This window comes from Neofelis nebulosa, chromosome 2, assembly GCF_028018385.1.
Source record: "Neofelis nebulosa isolate mNeoNeb1 chromosome 2, mNeoNeb1.pri, whole genome shotgun sequence".
In the NCBI taxonomy this organism is placed as follows: Eukaryota; Metazoa; Chordata; class Mammalia; order Carnivora; family Felidae; genus Neofelis; species Neofelis nebulosa.
The window spans coordinates 2,484,759-2,491,992 of record NC_080783.1 but is presented as its reverse complement, the minus strand read 5'-3'; the positions used below and the strand labels follow the sequence as shown (position 1 = coordinate 2,491,992).

General features: G+C 55.5%; 1 long non-coding RNA gene across 1 annotated transcript; it reads right to left on the bottom strand.

Annotated features, from left to right (window-relative positions):
* Positions 1 to 3,651: 3,651 nt before the first annotated feature.
* On the bottom strand, positions 3,652 to 5,693 carry LOC131492715 (uncharacterized). Its single transcript, XR_009252254.1, has 3 exons — positions 5,378 to 5,693; positions 4,291 to 4,435; positions 3,652 to 3,973 (listed from the first exon to the last, which is right to left on the bottom strand). It is a non-coding gene; the product is annotated as an uncharacterized LOC131492715 (long non-coding RNA).
* Between the last annotated feature and the right edge of the window lie 1,541 nt (positions 5,694 to 7,234).

The window sequence follows — 7,234 nt, the reverse complement described above, 5'->3', positions numbered from 1 at the left end:
ACCTGAGCCAAAACCAAGAGCCGGACGCTTAACTGACTGAGCACCCGGGGGCCCCAAACATGACTCATCTTACCATCACGAGTGTGTCGACGAGAAGGGGGACAGCAAACTCACTGCTTCACTTACCGTGACTCATGTGTCCTTTGTTCCAGAACCTGGGCCCTGTTTCATTTTGGCTTTCCACCTGGAAGAACTTCCTTCCGCGTCCTAGTGCTGTGTGGTCATCAACATCCATTTCTCCGGGGCTTTCGTGCTGTTCGAGGCAGTCTACACATCCTGCCTGGGGAGGGCTGGCCGCTCGGGGCTCCTGGTGCAAAGCAAGGGCCGTCTGACCTTCATGGGAAGCATGACTCAGCACCAAAGTCATTCCTTCAATAGCAGGGTTTCCTTGGAGGATGGTGGCCTGAGGACCGGCGCTCAGCAGAGGAGAGGTGGGATGGAAAACAGGGGGAGACCCGGCGAGGCCACGGGGCCAGCCGGATGCGGGCGCTATCTCCCAGGTACCGAGGAAGCCCGGGGGACAGGAGATGTCACTTGGCCTCCACATGGCCCATCAGACAGGACAGAGCGTGCAGTTCAAGTCCAGACTCTGTTGCTAAGCAGCCAGGGGACCCTGGGCAAGTGGCCTCCCCGCTGTGCCTGGCTTTCCCCGTCCCTCACGCGAGTCTTCCTCATACACGTGGGGAAGGTCAAACGGCACGACCCGTGTGAGACGCTGAGCACGGGGCCCGATCAGGCCGCCGGGATGCACTCCGTTTCCCTTTCATGGGCGCCTACTGCGTGCCCAACCTGGGAGCCACCACACGGAGCCCACCGTCCACGCCGGTGGTTCTGTCAGGCTGTTCTGCCTCCGGGAGGCCGTCCCGGCTCGAGGGGAAGGGTGCTGCTGGCATCCAGCCGGGACGGGCAACAGTGTTGCCAAACACCCCACGGTGCTGGCACAGGCCCCCACACCGAGAATCCGCTGGCCCCAAACGTCAGTGCTGCTGAGGAGGAGAAATCCCGGATGACCAAAGAGACACAGGTAGCGGGACCGTTGAAATTCAGGGTCGGGAGGGTGTGAGGAATGGGGGGGCAGGGGGCAGAGGGACCCTCCCTCGTTCACTGCGAGGCTTAGCTATGGGGTGAACTTAGCGTGGTGCCCACAAGGCCCCCAGGCCCCACCCATTAGTCAGGGGCTCCCAGAAGGGTCTGCTCCCAGCTTAGCTCGACCCAGGACTCCCACCCTCCCCACCCACAGCATCGCCATCCGAGGGAAGGCCACTTAAAGTGCGGGGCTGCCGTGGACCAGACACCACGCTCCACACCTTGTCTCCACTGAGCCGCATAAACCCGCACGAGCCCCTCAGCCCCGCGAGAAACATCCTAATTTCAACCTCCTTTTGAGAGCTACTTAGTGGCCTGCCCACGTCTTTCTGGCCCCGAAGCCTGTGGCTTAACCACGATACTGTGAGCGTCTCACTGTCCAGGAGGCCTGCCAGAGCCATGGACCAAAGGGCGCCCAAACTGGTGGAAGGATCTGGGAGCCCTGAGTCCTGGGAAGGGTTCCTTCCTTTCTCAGTAAAGATCTCAGACAGGAGGCCTGGCGGAGGGTCTTGTGGGCAGGGACGGGGTGGGGTGGGGGGTTCGGGGAGTGGGGCGTGAGCTGAGCACAGCCTGGTTTTCCCTGCACTGCAGCTCTTGGTGCAAAATCCCAAGAAGGTAGGAGCCAGGCCTCCCCGGACCCAGAGGCTCTGAGGGTGGCCCCCCAGAGGCATCACCAGTAGCACCTGGGACCTGTTAAAGATGCAGAATCCCCGGCTCCACCCCAGACTCACCGAATCAGAAAGCCTGGGGTGGAGCTCAGCGGCCTGTGTTGCGACAAGTGTGGGAATGGCTCCCGGGAAGACGAGACCCGAGACCCGGGGTCAGGTGGCTCCGGTGGCTCCGGCTGCGCTCACAGCCTTTGGCCAAATGCAGGAGGGTCCCCAGGAGCCGGCTCAGCGCGCCCCTCCCAGCCCATCGGTAAGTTCACCTGGAACCCGGTGAAGCCTCCGCGCTCCCTACAAGACACAGCTGTTTCTTTTTTTTTTTTTATTTTTTTTTTATTTTTTTATTTTTTTATTTTTTTATTTTTGAGACAGAGAGAGACAGAGCATGAATGGGGGAGGGGCAGAGAGAGAGGGAGACACAGAATCGGAAACAGGCTCCAGGCTCCGAGCCATCAGCCCAGAGCCCGACGCGGGGCTCAAACTCACGGACCGTGAGATCGTGACCTGGCTGAAGTCGGACGCTTAACCGACTGCGCCACCCAGGCGCCCCGACACAGCTGTTTCTTAAGATGAGCCACGTGGCAATCGTGACCGGGCTCCTATTGGAGGAACGAACGTTCAAGAAGTTGGCCACGTGTCTCTGAGAAAAAAGCAGAAAAAAGTGAGTCAGTGGCTGCAGGAAGCACTTAGAAGGGACTGCGGGGGGCCGAGCGCAGAGGGGCTGGAGAGGGGGGCGCGGCGGGAAACAGCACAGAGACGGGCGCGCAGCTCCAAACGGCAGGGCTGGGAAAGGTGCGTTCCACCTCCAGCCGGCAGGTGGCACACACGTCCGCACGCACATGCACGCACGCATGGGCACACACACGCAGCACACATACGCGCACACGCACACCAACGCACGCACACACAGGCGCGTGCGCACACGTGCTCGCGCGTGCGCAGATGTGCACGCACATGCACGCACGATCACACATGGACACGCACACGCACAAGGCTGGTGGTACTATGTATCTTGAGGTTGACATCAGTGACCATTCATTCATTTGTACAGATTGGTTGAGATGAATGAATGATCCTGGGATTTCTGCGCTTACTGAGCATAAGTTATGCCTCTATCTTTCTACGAACAGTGACAAAAATAAGTATGTTATGCTTTCCAGGTCTGCACGTTTGCCAAAACAAAAACAAAAACAAAAACAGCTGAGAAGCGGATCTTTGATGAACCGGCAAGGACACAGCAGACTCGCAGGGGCCCCCGCAGGTACCACGGGAAGCGGGGAGTGCCAGCTGTGACCTTCGGAAGCTCGGCAGGGAGACCTCGCAACCAACCGGCAGCCGCTGCGCCTGCAGGGTAGGAGCGAAAGGGATGCGGCCGCGGGGTCTGCCGTGAGGCGATGACAGCCCAGCCCTGACTTGGAGACAGTCGCAGAAAGATGCCACCACTTCTTCCGGGGGATTCAGGCGGGAAACCCCAGGCCGAGCCCACCGCGCCTTTGGGGAAAGACAGGGACCTGGGCTTCTCTTCGTAGTGGGGGCATTAGAGCAGCGCCTGGGGGTGGGGGGTTTGTGGCATTAACCCGAAGTTATGGGGGACTGGATGAGATCGGTGGAAATGCCCATCCCAAGCCGGGGAGCAGCCCACTGCCCTCTCAGAAAGTCCATAACCTCCCGATAAAGTTTGTCTTTCTCCTGCTTCTTGCTTACACTTAAAAAAAAAAAAAAAAAAAAAAAAAAACCCAACAACAGCCCTAATAGACACGAGTTTTAGAACAGTTAAGACTTAGAGAAAAATTGAACTCCTAGTACAGAGTTCCATACACCTCCAGGCAGTTTTCCCTGCTTAACTCTTACACTACTGCGATTGGTGACAATTCGTAACAATTCGTAACAACTCGTACAGTTCGTAACAATTTGTAACAATTTGTTACATTTCGTGAGCCAATATTGACACAGTGGTTTTTTTATATCTTTATTTTTAAATTTTTGATACATTGTTATCAATTAAAGTTTATACACTCTCTTCGGGTTTTCTTCTTTGCCCCATCTCCTTTTTCTGTTCCAAGACCTCTTCCAGGGTACCTCACTGTGTGCAGTTATCATGTCTCTAGGTTCAGTAGTCTTGGCCGTGACAATTTCTGACTTTCCTTGTCTGGGATTTTGAGGAGTACTGGTCAGGTGTATTGCAGTCTGCTTCTCCAGGGGAATTTGTCTGATGCTTTTCCCTATGAATAGATTGGGATTATGAAAAAAAGTGCCATTTTCATCAAGAGTGCATGCTACCAACATGATTTAAAGAAACTTTTGTAAATGTTTATTTATCTTTGAGAGATAGAGAGGGAGACAGAGACAGAGTGTGAGGGGGGTGGGGCAGAGACAGGGAGACACAGAATTTGAGGGTCAGCACAGAGCCCCACGCAGGGCTCGGACTCACAAACCGTGAGATCGTGACCTGAGCCGAAGTCAGACACTTGACCCGCTGAACCACCCAGGCGCCCTGCTACCAACACGATTCCTGACCAGTGACGGCGACCCTGCTCACCTGCCAGTAGCCTTTTGTCAGTTTCTCCACTGTGAAGTTTCTCCTTTTCCCCCTTTTCTGACTGTCCTGCCTGGAAGGAATCTCCATGCACAGCGCGCACTTCAGGAGCAAGGAGTTCTGCTCCCCCTCCTTCAGAGTGGGGTATCTGCAAACGGTATTTGAATTCTGGACTCACCGGGGATTTGCCCCTTCTTACACATTGATTTATTTGGTACCGAGTAATGACTGACATACAGCATTATATGAGCTTTGGTGTGATTGATGTGGCTACATTGATTGATGTGGCTACATTGCTGAATGACCACCATGAGTCTCCTTAATATCTGTCACTGTACATAGTTACAGAACTTACAGAACTTCCAAGATTTACTCTTAACAACTTTCACATATACCCTGAGTATCATTAACTCAAGTCACTGCGACGTGCATTTGTCTCTTCTTACTCAATTATAAGTTTTAACAGTCATTTATATCATTATGGATTCATGGATATTTATTTTATACTTTGGGTTATAACCCAATTCGACTTTATTTTTTTGCTCACATTGTTTCTGCTTTGGCTACTGGGGACACTTTGACCTTCCTTCCTCCCTCCCTCCCTCCCTCCCTCCCTTCCTCCCTCCCTCCCCCCTTCCTCCCTCCCTCCCTCCCCCCTTCCTTCCTTCCTTCTTTCCCTCCCCCCTTCCTTCCTTCCCTCCCCCTTCCTTCCTTCCTTCCTTCCTTCCTTCCTTCCCTCCTCCCTTCTTTCCTTCCTTCCCTCCTCCCTTCTTTCCTTCTCTCCTTCATTCCTTCCTTCCCTCCCTTCCCTCCTCCCTTCTTTCCTTCTCTCCTTCCTTCATTCCTCCCTCCCTCCCTCCTTCCCTCCCTCCTTCCTTCCTTCCTCCCTCCCTTCCTTCCCTCCCTCCTTCCTTCCTTCCTCCTTCCCCCCTCCTCCTCTTCCTCATCCTCCCCTCCCTCCCCCATCTCTCGCTCTCTCTTTCACTTCCTCACTTCCTGCTCGAGACTCATCCTGTACACCCCCCACCCAGTCCTTGAGTCTCTAAGGAGCTGGTCCCTTTCATTGCAGAGTGAGATTGAAAATCACGACCTGGGTGCTTGGTGTCCTCGTTGCCCGAGTCCCTCCGGCCCTCTTAATGGCCACGGCAAGGAGACATAAGTGCATATGGTGACCCAACTGCATGCACGTCCATACACGTTTCTCTGTGGAGCCATCTGTGTCCGCGGAAGGTTAAACGTGAGTTCGAGATGTCTCTGAGTGCAATCCAGTACCTCGTGGGTCTCCGGAGCCTCCTTCCCTTGCTGACCTGAAGTGTCAACTCTAACAGCGAGAACCCGGCTCCCACTGCCCGCCAATCTTTACCCGGCCATTCCGTCCCAGCACACACACGGCAGCGGCACAATCGTTGGCCATGTCCCTCCCACGGGGACGAGTTTTGTGGAGTGCGGTAAGTCCTTACGTGCGGTTCCTCTCGCCTTCAGTCTTACAGACTCCACTCATGTCCAGCCTTACCTAGGTCACATTTCCCACCCACTCCTTCATCTACTTGTCGTAGCTTCGGTTCTCTTATCTGTGAAAATGAACAAGGGGAGGCTCATTCCGAAGGGCATCTGGAGGCTGGGACCGGGAGCTCTCACACCCTGCCACTCAGTGTCGGTTGCAGACCCAACAGGAAGAGACTCATTTTGTGGGTGCATGCTACTCTACCACTCTCCTCCACAAGGGCCCAGCCAGTGAGCGACAGCCCAGCCCAGCCAGTGAGAGACAGTCAAAGACCAGCCAGTGAGAGACTGTGACAGTCCAGCCAATGAGCGACAGCCCAGCCCAGCCAATGAGAGACAGTCAAAACCCAGCCAATGAGCGACAGTCACAGCCCAGCCAGTAAGAGACAGTCAAAGACCAGCCAATGAGCGACAGCCCAGCCCAGCCAATGAGAGACAGTCAGCCCAGCCAATGAGAGACTGTTACAGCCCCAACTAGGACTGCCTCAGCCCAGCCAAAGAGAGACAGTCAAAGCCCAGCCAATGAGCAACAGTCGCAGGCCAGCCAATGAGAGACAGAGCCCAGCCAGTGAGAGACAGCCCAGCCCAGCCAATAAGCGACAGCCCAGCCCAGCCAATGAGAGACAGTCACAGCCCAGCCAATGAGAGACAGTCAGCCCAGCCAATGAGAGACAGTTAAAGACCAGCCAATGAGAGACAGTCGCAGGCCAGCCAATGAGAGACAGAGCCCAGCCAGTGAGAGACAGCCCAGCCCAGCCAATGAGAGACAGTCAAAGACCAGCCAATGAGCGACAGCCCAGCCCAGCCAATGAGAGACTGTTACAGCCCAGCCAGTGAGAGACAGTCAAAGCCCAGCCAATGAGAGATAGTCACAGCCCAGCCAGTGAGAGACAGTCGCAGCCCAGCCAATGAGAGACAGAGCCCAGCCAATGAGCGACAGCCCAGCCCAGCCAATGAGAGATAGTCGCAGCCCAGCCAGTGAGAGACAGTCAAAGCCCAGCCAATGAGAGATAGTCACAGCCCAGCCAGTGAGAGACTGTGACAGCCCAGCCAATGAGCGACAGCCCAGCCCAGCCAATGAGAGACAGTCAAAGACCAGCCAATGAGCAACAGTCGCAGCCCAGCCAGTGAGGGACAGTCGCAGCCCAGCCAGTGAGGGACAGTCGCAGCCCAGCCAGTGAGAGACAGCCGCAGCCCAGTCAATGAGAGACAGTCAAAGACCGGCCAGTGAGAGACAGTCGCAGCCCAGCCAATGAGAGACAGTCAAAGACCAGCCAGTGAGAGACAGTCGCAGCCCAGCCAGTGAGAGACAGTCGCAGCCCAGCCAATGAGAGACAGAGCCCAGCCAATGAGCGACAGCCCAGCCCAGCCAATGAGAGATAGTCGCAGCCCAGTCAGTGAGAGACAGTCAAAGACCAGCCAATGAGCGACAGCCCAGCCCAGC